Consider the following 21,358-nt stretch of genomic DNA (forward strand, 5'->3'; position numbering starts at 1 on the left):
GGCGCGCGGACGCTCGGACAGCTCCTTGTTTGAGGGGCAGCTCGCGCCCACGTCCCACGGTCAAAATGGGGCTGCTTGCAGCCTCTTTGCTGGGCCAGACACCCCATTCCGCGCGCACCCCGGTGCCTCAAATCTTGTTTTCGTCATAACTTTTGATTCAAAAATCGTTTTTCATTGAAACAAAAGCCAAATTTTGGTAGAATTTTGTGTAGAATCTGAATTTTCAATTAAAAATCTAATTTTCAGAATTTTAAAAATTTGATTTCTCACAAAGGAGCCTTATTGTAACACCCTAACTAACATAGGCGTATTACGTGATTTTTAAACATACTGTGCAGCTCGTTGCTAATCAACGAGGTTTATGGAAAAACGTGATTAATTAAAATTTTGCTTTTTACTTAAACTTATAAAACAATATTACAAAAGACTCGGGATCCCGATTATAAAATCATTTACAAAAAGATTTAACTGTTTAACTGTTACATAAAATAAAAGTCGTCTAACGACCAGTTACAAAAATCAGCCTCACTGTCCCGATGATCGTACGCTCCAGGCCTAACCGCCCCGACATGTACAATCTTCACAAGCTCGCTCACGGCCCATCAGCTTTAGCCTTGCCTTTACCTACACATAAACGTAGAACTGTGAGTCGACAGACTCAGTAAAAAAAGCATAATAATACTCATACATAATCCCGGTTATGACCAGACGCCCATACCCCTGATCATAACGCTAACTGCCGTGTCCAACACGATACTGAGTCCCGCTACTGCCGTGTCCAACACGGTACTGAGCTACTACTTCCATGTCCAACATGGTACTGAGTTTTGAACGTTCATAGGGACGGTACTATTGACACGTAACAACCTGATCGGTCGAACCGGTCATACTCCGGCTGCTGGTCATACTCCAGCCTGTACTGACGTGTTACTATATCCTCCTGATCAGTCGAACCGGTCATACTCCGGCTGCTGGTCATACTCCAGCCTGTACCAACGGGATACGTCAATAGTACGGAACCACCAACCAAGTGTCAGCCTGATCGGTCGAACCGGTCATACTCCAGCCTGTACCGACGTGACAGGGTTGGATGGTTCGAAGCCAACATACATAACTAATGTAATCTAATAGGCTTCCTACATGCACGCTAAACATGTAATCTACATATGCATACTGTTATACTAATCTTACCTGGATTCTGAATTCAGGTGTGCCGGTCAACCTGACTGGAACTTTAGCTGAGCGGTGGATTACAGGCTCCAAAACCATAAAAATCACAACGCTATAAGTGACACGCTAAATCACTTCCCGGGGACTTAAACTAGGAACTAAAAGTTTCCCTATCGATAAAAAGCATGGCAATACCCCCTAAAACATAAAAACGAGGAAAAACACGGGTTCTGAAAATTCCCCAACCGGCAGACCGGTTGCCCAACCGGAATTCCGGTTCTGGGAATTTTCGAAGCCCATCCGGAATTCCGGATGCACAACCGGAATTCCGGTTCCTCGCAGGCAGCAACAATCAAATTTTCATATCTTGCTCAAATCAACCCCAAATTGATTCAAACCTTCCAGACCTATTCCATATACCCCACATAACATATCCAAGGCATCAAAACAACCCAGAAACCTCAAACACGAAAAATGCCATTGGAGCTCAAGCTTTGAGTTCCAAACTCAAACTTGAGCAAAACCACCTAATCATGCATTCCACTAGCTTAAATCCACATAAACAAGCATATCTAACCCTCTGAAAACAACTAAGAACATCCAGCAACTTCACAGCAACAAATTAAACCATTTCTTTCAAAAATCATAACTTTTTGCATAGAAAACTCAAAGCTTCACACAACCTAACTAACATGCTTCAAAACAGCTCAATTAACTTCAATTAAACATGCTTTAAACCTCAGAAATCAACAACAAAACACAGCAATAACAACAGCCAAAAAAAGCATGCATTTCAATCTCATTAAACCTACTAATTTCAACATTTAAATCAAAGAAACAACAACTACAATAACCAGCAGCAACACTCCAAAAACATCATGCATTTACTCAACTTTTTCATTAAAAATTCAACAATTTCAAGAAGAAACAAGAGAACCTAACCTAGCTTGAAGAATGCTTAAATTAGGATGAGAATTCACTTGAAAATCTGAGCATAAATCCAGCCCTTTGCACCCACATGCACAGCCGAGAGAGAGAGAGTTTGAAAATTTGATATTTTCTTCTAAGTGTAATCTTTTGTAAAAATGAATTAATGAATAAAGCCACTTAACATATACTCATTTCAGCCAACAAATAATCAAATAAACATTTATTTTCCATAAAAAAAGGTCACAAAAAGACAAAAAGTCATTGGGGCAAAAAGACCATTTTGCCCCTCCATACTAAAATCACATAAAAATCACTAAAGGGGTATTTTTGGGAAATTCTAAATTCCCGGCCATTCCCGACATTCCCAATGTCTAATAAACCGTCCCAAACTAATAACATGCTAAGTTGTGATTTCTACTGAGCCAAACGCCGAGTTCCAAAATACCGGGTACCGGAAATGCAAAGTATGAAAACTACTGAATAACATAACCATGCATTTCTGAATTCCATAAATAACAGTAATAAATTATTTAAATAGCTATAAATAATTTCATAATTAATCATAATTAACTGATAATTTCCAAATTAACTAAGCGGGCTTTACAACTATCCCCCCCTTAAAAGGATTTCGTCCCCGAAATCTAACCTGAATAACTCTGGATATTGAGCTGTCATATCTGACTCTAGCTCCCAGGTGGCTTCCTCCACCTTACTGTTTCTCCAGAGAACCTTGACCAATGCTATGGTCTTATTCCGAAGGACTTTATCCTTTCTATCCAGGATCTACACTGGCTGTTCCTCATAAGTCATGTCTGGCTGTAGCTCAAGGCTCTCATAACTGAGTATATGAGAGGGATCTGAAACGTATTTTCTCAACATCGAGACATGGAATACGTTGTGAACTGCTGATAAGGCTGGAGGCAATGCTAACCGATATGCCACTTGACCTATCTTCTCGAGAATCTCGAAAGGTCCTGTAAATCTAGGGCATAACTTGCCTCTTTTCCCGAAACGTTTAATCCCCTTCATCGGAGATACCCGTAAAAACACATGGTCCCCTACTTGGAACTCAACATCTCTGCGTTTCGGATCTGCGTAACTCTTCTGTCTGCTCTGTGAGGCAAGCATTCTAGCTTTTATCTTTTCTATCGCCTCATTGGTCCGCTGTACTGACTCTGGATCTAGGTATTTCCTCTCCCCTGTCTCATCCCAGTGGATAGGGGATCTACATTTCCTACCGTACAACAGTTCATAGGGAGCCATCCCTATCGTACTCTGATAACTGTTGTTGTAAGAAAATTCTATCAACGGTAGATATTTATTCCATGAGCCTTCAAAATCCATAACACAGGCTCTCAACATGTCCTCCAATATCTGAATTGTCCTTTCGGACTGACCATCTGTCTGAGGATGGAATGCTGTACTAAATTTCAGCTTTGTACCCATTGCCCGTTGCAAACTCTGCCAAAATTTGGAGGTGAACTTCGGATCCCTGTCCGAAACTATAGACTTCGGTACCCCATGAAGTCTTACTATCTCTCTGACATACAGTTCTGCCAACTGATCCACTGAAAATGTTGTTCTAACCGGCAGAAAATGAGCAGATTTCGTAAATCGGTCCACCACTACCCAGATGGAATCAAATAAACCCGTGGTCCTAGGTAACCCGACCACAAAATCCATCGTGATATCTTCCCATTTCCATTCTGGTAGGGTTAGAGGCTGCAACAACCCTGCTGGTCTCTGATGTTCAGCCTTAATCTGCTGACAAGTGAGGCATCTCGATACGAATTCTACCAAATTCTTCTTCATACTGCTCCACCAGAAGTACGGTTTCAAATCTTGGTACATCTTGGTGGTGCCGGGATGCAGAGAATACGGGGTAGAATGAGCCTCCTCAAAAATCTCATTCCTAAGTTCCACACTATTCGGAACACAAACCCTGGCTTTATACAAAAGCATCCCACTGTCTGACACTGAAAAGTCCTTGGCTTGACCAGCCAACACCTCATCTCGGGCCTTTACTAACTCTGGATCCGTCATCTGAGCGACTTTTATTCTTTCCAACAGATCAGATTGCAGCTGTAACGCCCTAATGCTAAGGCACGCTACAGTGCTTTTTCAATTATTGTGCAATCTTTCTTTTCTTTTGAAATTACTCGAAAAACGTGTCAAATTAAAATTTTTGCTTTAAACATTAAACTTTGTAAAATAATATAATATTTACAAATCCCGGGATCCCGATTTCAAACTTTTGAAAATTTACTGTTTAAACTTTACACTCAAAATACACAAGTTCTGGGTCGCATAGCGACTTTCAAAATACAACTCCCAGATGTCCCGAGAGCGAACACTCCAGGTCGCGCCGCTTGACATGTACAATCTCACCCGAGCTCAGGTTCATTCCTGTTCAGCCTTCGCCTTTCCTTTACCTACACATGGAAGCAGAAACTGTGAGTCAACAGACTCAGTAAGAAATGCATATAACATACCATATAATTTTCGACCTGTAAATAGGCGCCCATACACCTATTTACAGAGCTTAACAGATGAGTATGAACGTTCATTGATAGGGTACAACCACTATACCATATACACATCGCACCTCATTGTACGAGTGTTGGTAGGGTTTATCCCGATCACTGAGTAACACTGAGTGATGTACCACACACCTTAGCATTTTTCCATGCTTGTGTTGGTATCACTGTATCGTACTCATAATCACAACAATCACTGTACCAATACACTCTATAACTTATTCATACAAGTGTTGGTAGTGTTTAACATAATTCAAGCATGCATATATAAACACATATACACACATTCAGATAATCACATCATACATTATACACAGTTCTTACCTGTTTTCCGAATTCAAGTGTGCTGGCCGACCTGAACGGAATTCACGTGCTAGATGGATGCCCTAATCACAAAAATGGTAATACAGATGAGTGACTCGCTAAATCACTTTCCGGGACTTAAAACTTGAAACTAAAAGTTTCCCTATCGATAAACCTCATGGCAATACCCTAAATATCTCAAAATTGGCCAAAACTAGGGTTCTGGAAAATCCCCCAACAGGTAAACCGGTTCCCATCCGGTATCCCGATTCTGGGTCACCAACCGGTCGACCGGTTGGTACAGACCACCCAGAACCGGAATTCCGGTTCTACTGCTGGGAACCAAAAATCTTCCCCCTTAATTCAAATCAAGCCCAAACTTTACCAAACTCTCCAGTATACCTATACAATGCATATACAATGATTTCCAGGCAGCAATTCACAGAACAAACCATCACAACTCAAGTTGCCATTAATGAACAACACACTGCAAAACCAGCTACTAGGAGCTAATATCAACTCAAAAGAGCCCTAAAATTCGAATCCTAAACCTACCTAAACCTAACAGCCACTTATTCCCAAAATCACATGGTTAAACTAAGTAAAAAGCTCAAAAATTACATAAGCAAGAGTTCTAGGGCTTACCTTAGATGAATCCTCCTTGATTCCTTGCTAAAACTCAGAAAAACAAGATGAAAAAATTCTGGTTTGCCTTTGATTTTCCCCAGCCGAAAGCAAGAAAGAGAGAGGAAAGGTTAATTTGATTTTTTTCTATTTCTTCTATTTTCTCTAAATGGGCAAAAGCCTAAGGAAAATCAATTTTCCCCTTGCTGAAAATATCTTTGCTAGGTGTCAATCAACCAAAAAGCCACCTATCTCTTATCCCTTTCAAATGACAAAAATGCCCTTAGACTTAAACTACGGTATTTCTTTGAAACTAGGGGTAAAATGGTCAATTTCCATAACCCCGCCCAATCCCGGTAATTTATTTTCTCTAAAATATTCCCCACTATGAAATAGGGTTCTAAACTTACCCATGTGATCAATCTAGCCATCCATCGCATTTTCCGTTGTCGCCGAGCAAAAATTACAAAATTAACATATTTCACATATAAGCTAAATAATACCCCTAGAGTTTAATAAAATCTCCGGAATTGAGAAATTATAACTCTAATATTTATTTCTAAATATTGGGGTCCACAAATAAATTAATTCACAAATAATAATAAAATAATAAAAATTATTGCTAATTGCCTTTACTAATCCACATTACTAGAGCGGTCATTACAATTATCCCCCCGTTAATAGGATTTCATCCCCGAAATCTAACCTGAATAGCTCTGGATGTTGAGTCCTCATATCTGACTCCAATTCCTAGGTGGCTTCTTCCACCTTACTGTTCCTCCAGAGCACCTTAACCAGTGCAATAGTCTTATTGCGAAGAACTTTTTCTTTTCTATCCAGAATCTGAACAGGTTGCTCTTCATAGGATAAGTCTGGTTGTAGTTCAAGGGCTTCATAACTCAAGACATGAGTCGGGTCTGACACGCATTTCCTTAACATAGAGATGTGAAATACGTCATGAACAGCTGATAATGCTGGTGGTAAGGCTAGCCGATACGCTACCTGCCCAACCTTCTCGAGTATCTGAAATGGCCCAATGAACCTAGGGCTTAACTTACCCTTCTTCCCGAAGCGCCTAATACCCCTCATGGGTGAAACTCGCAGGAAAACATGTTCGCCTGCCTGAAATGTGACATCTCTGCGCTTCGGATCAGCATAACTTTTCTGCCTGCTTTGAGAAGCAAGCATCCGAGCCTTGATCTTATCAATAGCTTCATTGGTCCTTTGCACTAACTCTGGACCCAAGTACTTCCTTTCTCCTGTCTCGTCCCAATGAATAGGAGAACGACATTTTCTACCATATAACATCTCATAGGGAGCCATCCCTATTGTACTTTGGTAGCTGTTGTTGTAGGAGAATTCAATTAAAGGCAAGTACTTACTCCATGAACCCTCAAAGTCCATGACACAGGCTCGGAGTAGGTCTTCCAAAATCTGGATAGTTCTTTCTGACTGACCATCAGTCTGAGGGTGAAAGGCTGTACTAAAATTTAACTTGGTGCCCATAGCCTTCTGAAGACTCACCCAAAACTTCAATGTGAACTTTGGATCCCTATCTGACACAATAGATTTAGGGGCTCCATGGAGACGAACTATCTCCTTCACATACAATTCAGCATACTGATCCACTGAATAGGTAACTTTCACTGGTAGAAAGTGAGCCGACTTTGTAAATCTATCCACAATGACCCATACAGAATCATACATCCCTGTAGTTCTAGGTAACCCAGTTACAAAGTCCATTGCGATGTCCTCCCACTTCCATTCTGGAAGGATTAAAGGTTGCAATAACCCTGCCGGTCTCTGATGTTCAGCCTTAATCTGCTGGCAGGTTAAACACTTGGACACATAGTCCACTACATCTCTTTTCATCCCATACCACCAGAAGTAGGGTTTCAAATCCTGATACATCTTGGTGGTTCCCGGATGCAACGAATAAGGCGTGGTGTGAGCTTCATCAAGTATCTCTTTCTTAAGCTCATCAACACTAGGAACACAAACTCGAGCTTTATATAACAACATTCCACTGCTCGAGATTGAAAAACCTCTAGGCCGACCAGCCACTACTTCATCTCGAACTTTAACTAGCTCGGGATCTTCCAGTTGTGCCTTTCTGATTCTCTCCAACAGATCAGATTGGAGTGTTAAATTATGTAATTTCCCGACCACGAACTCAATTCCTGCACTAACCATTTCTGAGGCTAGTTGAGGAGCTATCATAACCGTAGTACACACTTGACCGGGACCTTTTCTGCTCAGAGCATCGGCCACAACATTGGCTTTCCCGGGGTGATATAGTATTTCACAGTCGTAGTCTTTAACTAACTCCAACCACCTTCTCTGCCTCATATTCAAATCTTTTTGGGTGAAAAAGTATTTAAGACTTTTATGATCCGTATAAATCTCACACTTTTCACCGTAAAGATAATGTCGCCAAATCTTTAAAGCAAAAACCACAGCAGCGAGCTCTAAATCATGAGTTGGGTAACGCTGCTCATAATCCTTCAGTTGACGAGAGGCATAAGCTATGACTCTGTCAGCTTGCATCAGAACGCATCCCAGACCCTGTCTGGATGCATCACAATACACAACAAATTTCTCTTGATCTGATGGCAAAGCTAACACCGGAGCTGTTATCAAACGCTGCTTCAACTCCTGAAAGCTTGATTCACACTTATCTGACCACACAAATCTCTGATTTTTCTTGGTCAATTCGGTTAGGGGCATAGAAAGTTTAGAAAATCCTTCGACGAAACGTCGATAATACCCTGCTAACCCGAGAAAACTTCGAATTTCTGTCACAGACTTGGGCCTCGGCCAATTCTTCACTGATTCTATCTTGTTTGGATCAACCATAATTCCATTTTTCCCAACAATATGACCCAGAAAGGACACCTCGGACAACCAGAATTCGCACTTTTTGAACTTGGCATACAGCTTGTGATCCCTAAGTCGCTGTAACACCATTCGAAGATGATGCTCGTGCTCCTCTTCTGACTGAGAGTATACAAGAATGTCATCGATAAACACTATAACGCAGTTATCGAGGAAATCCTTGAATACCCTATTCATGAGATCCATAAAGGCTGCAGGAGCATTGGTCAATCCGAACGACATTACCAGAAACTCATAGTGCCCATATCTGGTTCTAAAAGCAGTCTTCGGTATGTCCTCCTCCCGAATTCTGAGTTGATGATAACCAGACCGTAAATCAATCTTCGAAAACACTGTCTTTCCTGAAGCTGATCGAACAGATCATCGATCCTAGGCAACAGGTACTTGTTCTTAATCGTCAGCTTGTTTAGTTCCCGATAATCAATACACATTCTGAGGGAACCATCTTTCTTTTTCACAAAAAGAACCGGAGCTCCCCAGGGCGATACACTGGGTCGAATAAACCCAATATCAAGCATCCCCTGAAGTTGTAACTTAAGCTCCTTGAGTTCCGCTGGAGCCATCCTATATGGAGCTTTAGAAACAGGTTCGACTCCAGGTGCCAAATCAATTACAAAGTCAATCTCTCGCTGTGGCGGCAAGCCTGGCAATTCCTCGGGAAACACCTCAAGAAAATCTTTCACCACTCGGACTACCTCAGGCCCAAATGTTTCAGGTCTACTGGAGTCAAAAACTACCGCTAGAAATCCTACACAACCATTGCATAGTAAATCCCTAGCTCTCAACACAGAAATAACCGGGATCCGAGACCCCTGAACCGATCCAACATAAACAAATGGATCTTCACCTTCCGGCTGAAAAGTCACCATTTTACGCCTACAATCTATACTGGCCGAATACTTGGATAGAAAATCCATTCCCAGTATAATATCAAACTCAGTTAATTTCAATTCTATAAGGTCAGTACTCAATTCCCTATCCTCGATCCTAATCGGCATAGACCTAATGCGCCTATTAGAGATAACCAATTCCCCGCTAGGCATTAGGGTTCCAAACCCTCTTTCTAAAATATCACAAGGCCTACCCAGAAGATCAATCACTCTTGTAGCTACATATGAACGTGTAGCTCCCGAGTCAAATAATACTGTAAATAACAAGTTGTTGACGGGAAGCTGACCTGTCACAACAGAAGGACTGGCTGCAGCATCAGCTTGGGTAATGGCAAACACACGAGCAGGAACCGGTTTCACCTCAGCTTTCGGCTCCTCTTTCTTTGCCTGGGGGCAATCTTTCTTGAAATGCCCCACCATGCCACACAGAAAGCATGTCTTCCGGTTACACTCTCCCGGATGATGTTTCTTGCACCTTGGACACTCAGGATAAGAATAACCCTGGCGTCCTCCTCTGCCTTGGTTCCCACGGAACCGCTTGCTTTGCCCCGAGCCACCAGAAGCTGGAACAACTTTTCTTTTCTGCTCAGTGGTGGAGTCACCACCATCCCTACCATAAACAGGAGTAGGAACAGTGGGGGTTCCACCAACACTCGGAGTCACCCGGGGCTCCTGAAGAAATTTTACTGCACCCTCGGCTCTCAAAGCCTTCTCAACCATATCTGCATACGTGGTTGCTTCAGTAGTGGTAATAACCAGATCATGCCGGATCTTTGCACTCAATCCCGCTAAATATTTTTCTTTCTTACTGAAGTCCGTGGGCACAATTCCTGCCGCCAACTTAGCCAACCGATCAAATTTCGTTGTGTACTCAGTGACTGACATTCCCTCAGTCTGAACTAGATCAGTGAACTCTTTCCGCTTTGCACTGCGGACCGCTTCATTGTAATACTTGGAGTTAAATAACTCCCTAAATTCTTCCCAGGTCATCAGCGTGACGTCCCGAGTGAGGGTTATCAATTCCCACCACACGAGGGCATCTTCCTGAAACTGGAAAGTGGCACAGGTAACCCGGTCATTTCCAACCACTCCCATAAAGTTGAGAATACGCTCAATCATCGAAAGCCATTGCTCGGCCTTCATCACATCAGGGCCTCCCAGAAACACTGGAGGTGCCTGTTTTCGAAATCTTTCGTACAACGGTTCCATACGGTTGCCAACAACAGGTTGTTCTGCTGGCACCGCTGGAACTGCAACGGCCTGAACTTCTTGAGGAGGCACGGCAGGAGGACCCTGCTGCCTCAACCTTTGGATCTCTTCATCTTGCTGGCGGATTCTATCTTGCATCTCCGCAAATCTTTGCTCCCAATCAGGAGGAGCTTGAGGTGGATTTACAGGGCGACCACCCTGAGCTCTGCCACGGCCACGGCCGCGACCACGAGGATTTTGAGGATTCCCCTGACCGCCTCCGGTCTCAACCATGCCACCCTGACTTCTTGTATTTCGCGGGGCGTCCATTTAATAGGACTTAGCCTGCGAATCCATAAGCCAGGCAGGTTAGACAGCGATCAAAATTAACACCGCTCTTAATAACTTAAAGGCAACACACTTTCTTTTCTTTTTAAAGAAATATATTTAATTTAAATCTAATATGCTTCCTAACATGCTTTCACATCACACTTATTTAAAATACTAAACAAGTACAGGCTTACTGAACCGTGAACCGAGCTTTCTCTGATGAAGATTGTACATGTCATAGCAAGCTTCGGTAGCCAAACCTGGCGGCTCTGATACCAAAATTGTAACGCCCTAATGCTAAGGCACGCTACAGTGCTTTTTCAATTATTGTGCAATCTTTCTTTTCTTTTGAAATTACTCGAAAAACGTGTCAAATTAAAATTTTTGCTTTAAACATTAAACTTTGTAAAATAATATAATATTTACAAATCCCGGGATCCCGATTTCAAACTTTTGAAAATTTACTGTTTAAACTTTACATTCAAAATACACAAGTTCTGGGTCGCACAGCGACTTTCAAAATACAACTCCCAGATGTCCCGAGACCGAACACTCCAGGTCGCGCCGCTTGACATGTACAATCTCACCCGAGCTCAGGTTCATTCCTGTTCAGCCTTCGCCTTTCCTTTACCTACACATGGAAGCAGAAACTGTGAGTCAACAGACTCAGTAAGAAATGCATATAACATACCATATAATTTCCGACCTGTAAATAGGCGCCCATACACCTATTTACAGAGCTTAACAGATGAGTATGAACGTTCATTGCTAGGGTACAACCACTATACCATATACACATCGCACCTCACTATACGAGTGTTGGTAGGGTTTATCCCGATCACTGAGTAACACTGAGTGATGTACCACACACCTTAGCATTTTTCCATGCTTATGTTGGTATCACTGTATCGTACTCATAATCACAACAATCACTGTACCAATACACTCTATAACTTATTCATACAAGTGTTGGTAGTGTTTAACATAATTCAAGCATGCATATATAAACACATATACACACATTCAGATAATCACATCATACATTATACACAGTTCTTACCTGTTTTCCGAATTCAAGTGTGCTGGCCGACCTGAACGGAATTCACGTGCTAGATGGATGCCCTAATCACAAAAATGGTAATACAGATGAGTGACTCGCTAAATCACTTTCCGGGACTTAAAACTTGAAACTAAAAGTTTCCCTATCGATAAACCTCATGGCAATACCCTAAATATCTCAAAATTGGCCAAAACTAGGGTTCTGGAAAATCCCCCAACAGGTAAACCGGTTCCCATCCGGTATCCCGGTTCTGGGTCACCAACCGGTCGACCGGTTGGTACAGACCACCCAGAACCGGAATTCCGGTTCTACTGCTGGGAACCAAAAATCTTCCCCCTTAATTCAAATCAAGCCCAAACTTTACCAAACTCTCCAGTATACCTATACAATGCATATACAATGATTTCCAGGCAGCAATTCACAGAACAAACCATCACAACTCAAGTTGCCATTAATGAACAAAGCTTTGCTCTTAGAACTTAAACTTGAATAAAATCAACAACACACTGCAAAACCAGCTACTAGGAGCTAATATCAACTCAAAAGAGCCCTAAAATTCGAATCCTAAACCTACCTAAACCTAACAGCCACTTATTCCCAAAATCACATGGTTAAACTAAGTAAAAAGCTCAAAAATTACATAAGCAAGAGTTCTAGGGCTTACCTTAGATGAATCCTCCTTGATTCCTTGCTAAAACTCAGAAAAACAAGATGAAAAAATTCTGGTTTGCCTTTGATTTTCCCCAGCCGAAAGCAAGAAAGAGAGAGGAAAGGTTAATTTGATTTTTTTCTATTTCTTCTATTTTCTCTAAATGGGCAAAAGCCTAAGGAAAATCAATTTTCCCCTTGCTGAAAATATATTTGCTAGGTGTCAATCAACCAAAAAGCCACCTATCTCTTATCCCTTTCAAATGACAAAAATGCCCTTAGACTTAAACTACGGTATTTCTTTGAAACTAGGGGTAAAATGGTCAATTTCCATAACCCCGCCCAATCCCGGTAATTTATTTTCTCTAAAATATTCCCCACTATGAAATAGAGTTCTAAACTTACCCATGTGATCAATCTAGCCATCCATCGCATTTTCCGTTGTCGCCGAGCAAAAATTACAAAATTAACATATTTCACATATAAGCTAAATAATACCCCTAGAGTTTAATAAAATCTCTGGAATTGAGAAATTATAACTCTAATATTTATTTCTAAATATTGGGGTCCACAAATAAATTAATTCACAAATAATAATAAAATAATAAAAATTAGTGCTAATTGCCTTTACTAATCCACATTACTAGAGCGGTCATTACAGCAGCATTAAGTTGTGAAGCTGACCTACCACAAACTCAATGCTGGATCTAACCATATCCTCTGCTAGCTGAGGTGAGATCTAAACCATACTAGCTACTTGCCCGGGACCATTTCTGCTCAGGGCATCGGCCACTACATTTGCCTTTCCGGGATGATAGAGGATTTCACAATCGTAATCCTTCACTAATTCCAACCAATGCCTTTGTCTCATATTCAAATCCTTCTGAGTAAAGAAATACTTGAGACTTTTATGGTCGGTATAGATCTCACACTTCTCCCCGTAAAGGTACTGCCGCAAAATTTTCAATGAAAAAACCACTGCGGCCAACTCTAGGTCATGAGTCAGGTATCGCTGTTCATAATCCTTTAACTGACGGGAAGCATAAGCGATGACCCGATCGGCTTGCATCAATACACACCCCAAACCCTGTTTGGATGCGTCGCAATATACTACAAATTTCTCCTTGTCCGAAGGCAAAGCTAGTACTGGAGCGGTAATCAACCTCTGTTTTAGCTCCTGAAAACTAGCTTCGCACTTGTCTGACCAAATAAATCGCTGATTCTTCTTTGTAAGCTCGGTTAGGGGCATTGAAATTTTAGAGAACCCTTCGACGAACCTACGGTAGTACCCAGCTAAACCCAAGAAGCTTCTGATCTCTGTCACTGTCTTCGGTCTCGGCCAATCCCTGACGGATTCAATCTTCCCGGGATCCACCTTGATCCCATCTTTGCTCACGATGTGCCCTAAGAAGGACACTTGAGATAGCCAGAACTCACATTTCTTGAACTTGGCATAAAGCTTATGTTCTCGAAGCCGTTGCAGTACCATCTGAAGATGTAACTCATGCTCCTCTTCTGACTGAGAGTACACGAGGATGTCATTGATAAACACAATCACACAGATATCAAGGAAATCCTTGAATACTCTATTCATCAGGTCCATGAATGCTGCAGGAGCATTGGTTAGTCCGAATGACATAACCAGAAACTCATAATGTCCATACCTAGTGCGGAAAGCCGTCTTCGGAATGTCCTCCTCTCGGATTCTCAACTGATGATAACCCGAGCGGAGATCAATCTTAGAAAAGACCGTCTTCCCCTGAAGCTGATCGAACAAGTCATCGATCCTAGGTAATGGATATTTATTCTTCACCGTTAGCTTGTTCAACTCCCTGTAGTCGATGCACATCCTCATAGATCCATCCTTCTTCTTGACGAATAAAACCGGGGCTCCCCAGGGTGACACACTGGGCCGAATAAACCCTATGTCAAGCAACCCTTGGAGCTGAATCTTTAATTCCTTAAGTTCAGCTGGAGCCATTCTATACGGGGCTTTGGAAACCGGTTCCACCCCTGGTGCCAAGTCTATCACGAAATCAATCTCCCGCTGAGGTGGTAACCCTGGAAGTTCTTCGGGAAAAACATCCAAAAATTCCCGAACCACTCTGATGTCCTCTGGCCGAATGGTATCTGGCCGAGTGGTGTCCATCACCACGGCCAGAAACCCTAAGCAACCGCCGTGCAATAATTCTCTAGCTGACATAGCCGAGATCACCGGGATCCGAGATCCCTGAACTGAACCAACAAACACAAATGGTTCCTCACTTTCCGGTTGGAAGACCACCATCTTCCTTTTACAATCAATGCTCGCCGAATATTTAGATATGAAATCCATTCTTAAAATAATATCGAATTCGACTAAACTTATCTCTATCAGATCAGCACTTAACTCTCTACCATCTATCCTGATCGGCATAGACCTAATCCACCTATTGGAGATAACCAATTCTCCGCCAGGTAACAGGGTTCCAAACCCTGATTCATATCTATCATACGGTCTACCCAATTTACTAAAGACTCTGGCCGCCACATAAGAATGTGTAGCCCCAGAATCAAACAGCACTGAATATAGCGAGTTGTTAATAGAAAGCTGACCTGTGACAACTGATGGGCTGGCATCTGCATCAGCCTGAGTGATAGCGAACACCCTGGCTGGAGTGGGTATCGCTGGAGCTCTCGGTGCCTCTGATTGGAGCTGGGGACAGTCCCTCTTGAAGTGTCCGGGCATGCCACAGTGAAAGCATCCCTGACCTTTGCACTCACCCCGATGGTGCCTCTTGCAGCTAGGGCACTCGGGATAGGAGAATCGGGTCTCAGTACCACCAGGACGACTCCCTCTGTTCTGGTTCCCCCGGAACCTCTTGTTCTGACTCGAGCCACCGGAAGCAGTGGGTGCTCTCTTCCTCTGATCAATGGCCGAACCACTACTCCCCCTGCTATAGCCTGATGCAGGAGGGGTAGGAGCCCCGCCACTCACCGGAGTACTGGCTAACTCTGACATGCACCCAACTGCGAACTCAGCACGCAGTGCCTTCTCCACCATCTGAGCATAGGTGGTGCTGTCGTCCGTGGTAATCATCAAGTCATGCCTGATCTTGGGATTCAACCCGTCCAGATACTTCTCCTTTTTGCTGAAGTCGGTCGGCACAATTCCCGAGGGTAACCTCGCCAACCGATCAAACTGAGTAGTATACTCAGTGACGCTCATGTTCTCACGCTGGGTCAGGTGAGCGAACTCTTTCCTCTTGGCCCTTCTGACCGCCTCGTTGTAGTACTTTGCATTAAAGAGTTCCTGGAACCTTTCCGAGGTCATGGTAATGACGTCATGGATCAGAGACACCATGTCCCACCAGACCAGAGCGTCCTCCTGGAATTGGAATGTGGCGCACACCACTCTTTCGTTACCGGTGACACCCATGAAGTTCAAAATCTTGGTGATCACCGTCAGCAACTGCTCGACTTTCATCACGTCCGGACCTCCCAGGAAAACCGGAGGTGCTTGCTTCCGGAACCGCTCATACAGAGGTTCCAATCTATGGGCCGCCACCACTATCTCGGCCTGGGCAGTAGGGGCAGGTGCCACTGGAACTACGGGCACTGGAACTGCAGGAGCACCCTGCTGTCTCAACCTCTGAATCTCGAGGTCTTGCTCTTCGATCCGGGCTTGCATTTCCGCAAACCGTAACTCCAAATTCTGGGCTCCCTGATCGGCTGGGGGAGCCTGGGCAGCCTGTGGCGGGTTCTCATCACCCCGACCACGAGCCCTGCCTCGGGGACCTCTACCTCGGCCCCTAACAGGTGGGGGAAACTGAGCTCCCTGACCTTGATTCGACCCCACTGAGTTGCCCTGACTCCTGGTGGTCGGCCTGGCGCCCATCTGATTAGAACCGCCTGCGAAACAAAGAGTTGGCATATCAGGTCGTATTCAAGGAGAGCTTACTAATGCCGCTTAATTTGGAAATTTAAAAACAAAACATGCGCCTATTCTACTATCAGGCTACTAACATGCTTCCTAATAGGCTGTTCTTTTTTCATAACTGAATAAAATAAACTACTAAAGCAATAAAGGCTTACTAAACCGTGAAACGAGCTAACTGCTGATGATGATTGTACATGTCGTGACGATCTTCGGAAGACAACCTGGCGGCTCTGATACCAAATTGTAACACCCTAACTAACATAGGCGTATTACGTGATTTTTAAACATACTGTGCAGCTCGTTGCTAATCAACGAGGTTTATGGAAAAACGTGATTAATTAAAATTTTGCTTTTTAATTAAACTTATAAAACAATATTACAAAAGACTCGGGACCCCGATTATAAAATCATTTACAAAAAGATTTAACTGTTTAACTGTTACATAAAATAAAAGTCGTCTAACGACCAGTTACAAAAATCAGCCTAGCTGTCCCGATGATCGTACGCTCCAGGCCTAACCACCCCGACATGTACAATCTTCACAAGCTCGCTCACGGCCCATCAGCTTTAGCCTTGCCTTTACCTACACATAAACGTAGAACTGTGAGTCGACAGACTCAGTAAGAAAAGCATAATAATACTCATACATAATCCCGGTTATGACCAGACGCCCATACCCCTGATCATAACGCTAACTGCCGTGTCCAACACGATACTGAGTCCCGCTACTGCCGTGTCCAACACGGTACTGAGCTACTACTGCCATGTCCAACATGGTACTAAGTTCTGAACGTTCATAGGGACGGTACTATTGACACGTAACAACCTGATCGGTCGAACCGGTCATACTCCGGCTGCTGGTCATATACCAGCCTGTACCGACGTGTTACTATATCCTCCTAATCGGTCGAACCAGTCATACTCCAGCTGCTGGTCATACTCCAGCCTGTACCGACGGGATACGTCAATAGTACGGAACCACCAACCAAGTGTCAGCCTGATCGGTCGAACCGGTCATACTCCGGCTGCTGGTCATACTCCAGCCTGTACCGACGTGACAGGGTTGGATGGTTCGAAGCCAACATACATAACTAATGTAATCTAATAGGCTTCCTACATGCACGCTAAACATGTAATCTACATATGCATACTGTTATACTAATCTTACCTGGATTCCGAATTCAGGTGTGCCGGTCAACCGGACTGGAACTTTAGCTGAGCGGTGGATTACAGGCTCCTAAACCATAAAAATCACAACGCTATAAGTGACACGCTAAATCACTTCCCGGGGACTTAAACTAGGAACTAAAAGTTTCCCTATCGATAAAAAGCATGGCAATACCCCCTAAAACATAAAAACGAGGAAAAACACGGGTTCTGAAAATTCCCCAACCGGCAGACCGGTTGCCCAACCGGAATTCCGGTTCTGGGAATTTTCGAAGCCCATCCGGAATTCCGGATGCACAACCGGAATTCCGGTTCCTCGCAGGCAGCAACAATCAAATTTTCATATCTTGCTCAAATCAACCCCAAATTGATTCAAACCTTCCAGACCTATTCCATATACCCCACATAACATATCCAAGGCATCAAAACAACCCAGAAACCTCAAACACGAAAAATGCCATTGGAGCTCAAGCTTTGAGTTCCAAACTCAAACTTGAGCAAAACCACCTAATCATGCATTCCACTAGCTTAAATCCACATAAACAAGCATATCTAACCCTCAGAAAACAACTAAGAACATCCAGCAACTTCACAGCAACAAATTAAACCATTTCTTTCAAAAATCATAACTTTTTGCATAGAAAACTCAAAGCTTCACACAACCTAGCTAACATGCTTCAAAACAGCTCAATTAACTTCAATTAAACATGCTTTAAACCTCAGAAATCAACAACAAAACACAGCAATAACAACAGCCACAAAAAGCATGCATTTCAATCTCATTAAACCTACTAATTTCAACATTTAAATCAAAGAAACAATAACAACAATAACCAACAACAACACTCCAAAAACATCACGCATTTACTCAACTTTTTCATTAAAAATTCAACAATTTCAAGAAGAAACAAGAGAAGCTAACCTAGCTTGAAGAATGCTTAAATTAGGATGAGAATTCACTTGAAAATCAGAGCAGAAATCCAGCCCTTTGCACCCACATGCACAGCCGAGAGAGAGAGAGAAAAAGAGAGAGAGAGTTTGAAAATTTGATATTTTTTTCTAAGTGTAATCTTTTGTAAAAATGAATTAATGAATAAAGCCACTTAACATATACTCATTTCAGCCAACAAATAATCAAATAAACATTTATTTTCCATAAACAAGGTCGCAAAAAAGACAAAAAGTCATTGGGGCAAAAAGACCATTTTGCCCCTCCATACTAAAATCACATAAAAATCACTAAAGGGGTATTTTTGGGAAATTCTAAATTCCCGGCCATTCCCGACATTCCCAATGTCTAATAAACCGTCCCAAACTAACAACATGCTAAGTTGTGATTTCTACTGAGCCAAACGCCGAGTTCCAAAATACCGGGCACCGGAAATGCAAAGTATGAAAACTACTGAATAACATAACCATGCATTTCTGAATTCCATAAATAACAGTAATAAATTATTTAAATAGCTATAAATAATTTCATAATTAATCATAATTAACTGATAATTTCCAAATTAACTAAGCGGGCTTTACACTTATGGTTATTTACTGCTCCTACTCTTCCTTTGCCAGTGCTTCCAGAGGCCAAGAAAGGCAAGGAGATGCTCGCCCACTACATGAACCGATTGGTTCCTGAGGTTAGTGAGCAACTGGCCGGTGCTGACAACGACTCTTCTTTGGAGCTGCTGATGGGAGGAGTCTTGAAGGAATTCACAAGGGTAAGCCTTTCTTGACAGTTTCCTTTAATCCTCTTTGTTTGGTTTGGATTTTAAAGTTTTTTCTCTGCACAGGCTGGTCTGAAGTTTTCTACACATACTCCCGAACTAAGTCTGCTGCTTTCAAGAACGCGACTCTGTCCAACACCATGAGGGCGGAGGTGGACTTGGCAAGGAAGGACGCCGATGACGCCAGGGTGGAACTTGGAGCTATTTGAATGGAGCTGGGTGAAGTCAACAAGAAGCTTTTACTGCTCAGAAGAAAATAACTGAGTTGACTAAGGATCTCGAGGCTTCTGACTGACTTGAGGAGACCATCGAAACCTTATCTGCGGAAGTGAATAGCCTTCAAGATTAAAGGACGTCTCTTCGAGTTGTCCTTCGTCGGGTGGAAGAGGAGAAGAACTCTAAGGAGGAGGAGCTTACAGCCGAGGTGGAGAGGCTGGGAGAAAAGGTCCATGCCTTAGAGACAGCCGACCTCGAGCTCTTTTATGACTTTTGGAAGGCTAACCCTCAGGCAAACTTTGATTACTTGGGTGAAGCCAAAGGCATGTATCTAGAGTTTTGTGCTTCCCAAGTGGCTTATGGTGAGCCTGATGCAACTGCTTCTTCCTCTGGCCAAAATGCTGATGTACCTTCCGTTCAAACAACAAGTCCTCCAGCTCCTACCGGCCCAGAAGATCCGAACCGAGAGCTTGGGACTCCAACTGTTTAAGTACTTCTTCTTTTATACTTCCTTTTTTTATATATCTTATTCGGCCATAAGGCCTTTTTTTTTAAGACATCATGACCAGCCAAGCGCTCTTTAAACTTGGAATTATTTTTCATTTTACAGACAACAGGCTGACCGGAGAACTTTTAATCCCGGTATTACATGCTTTTGTTATCTTTAATGGATTTCATTCTCTGTTTATAATCATCTTGCCATTGTGGCTGTTTTATCTTTACCAAATGCTTTGTACAGGTATAGGTGCCCCCAAGTGACCGAGCAGACTTATGACTCTTGGTCACTTGTTTATCACAAGTATACTTTTTATTTGTTCGACGTTTTGGGTTCCACCAAACCTTTTGTATGCACTGGATGGTAAATTAACAACATGTCAATAATCTCGACTCAATTTGTATTTTGAAATAAACATCTTTATTCATTTATTGATCGAAAATGTGTTTGTTACTGTAGTAACTTACATCAGAGCTATTTGATCTAATCTAATCTTTTATCTTAACATGAAATAAAATAAATTGCAAAAATAAGAAATGGTACTTTAAATAGTGGTCATCCGACCTGAGTAATTTTTTTCTTTTGTCGAAACCTTTGAGCGTAGTCCGCCCAGTAGGCCATTCACTTAAAAGTAAATGTTCTTTTAGTACTTAGTGTTGTGGTCTGTGATGAGAACACTAAGCTAAAGATACAAGTAAAGTTCGAGTTGGCCCGGTGACAAGGGCGCAAGCCAAGAGATTCAAAGAAGAACTCAACAACTTAGTCAACAGAATTTTAAAACAAGAGGAGACCGCAGTTAACACTGAAGGAGAGCAAAAATTTGTGTTTCTCATCAAAGTGGACTCAATTTAGACCCAAGTTAAGCTTATCACATTTTCTAAGGCAATTGGCAGCTTTCCTTTTTTAATTTTGTTTCATTTATTTTGTCTTTGTTTTATTTGGAAAGTTGTTTATCTTTTAGTTTCCTTTTTTCTTGGTTGTAAGTTGGCTATATAAAGCCTTGTAAACACTTTGAAAAATGAGAATATTTTGGAATAAAATTTTGAGAGGTTTTCTTCTTGAGTTCTTGAGAGAACTATTCGAACTTATCAAGGAGTATTCCTTGTGGCGTTCAACCTGACTTATCAAACAGATTTCCACCACCGTTTGTGGCGTCTTCCTTCATACCAAGGTTAATGCTTAACTAAGCATTGAGTTGCAGTTCCTCATCCAAATTTCGTGAATTCTTAGAGTCGGCCATATTTGGTGTCGGGTTTCATCACAA

This window comes from Cannabis sativa, chromosome 2, assembly GCF_029168945.1.
Source record: "Cannabis sativa cultivar Pink pepper isolate KNU-18-1 chromosome 2, ASM2916894v1, whole genome shotgun sequence".
In the NCBI taxonomy this organism is placed as follows: domain Eukaryota; kingdom Viridiplantae; phylum Streptophyta; class Magnoliopsida; order Rosales; family Cannabaceae; genus Cannabis; species Cannabis sativa.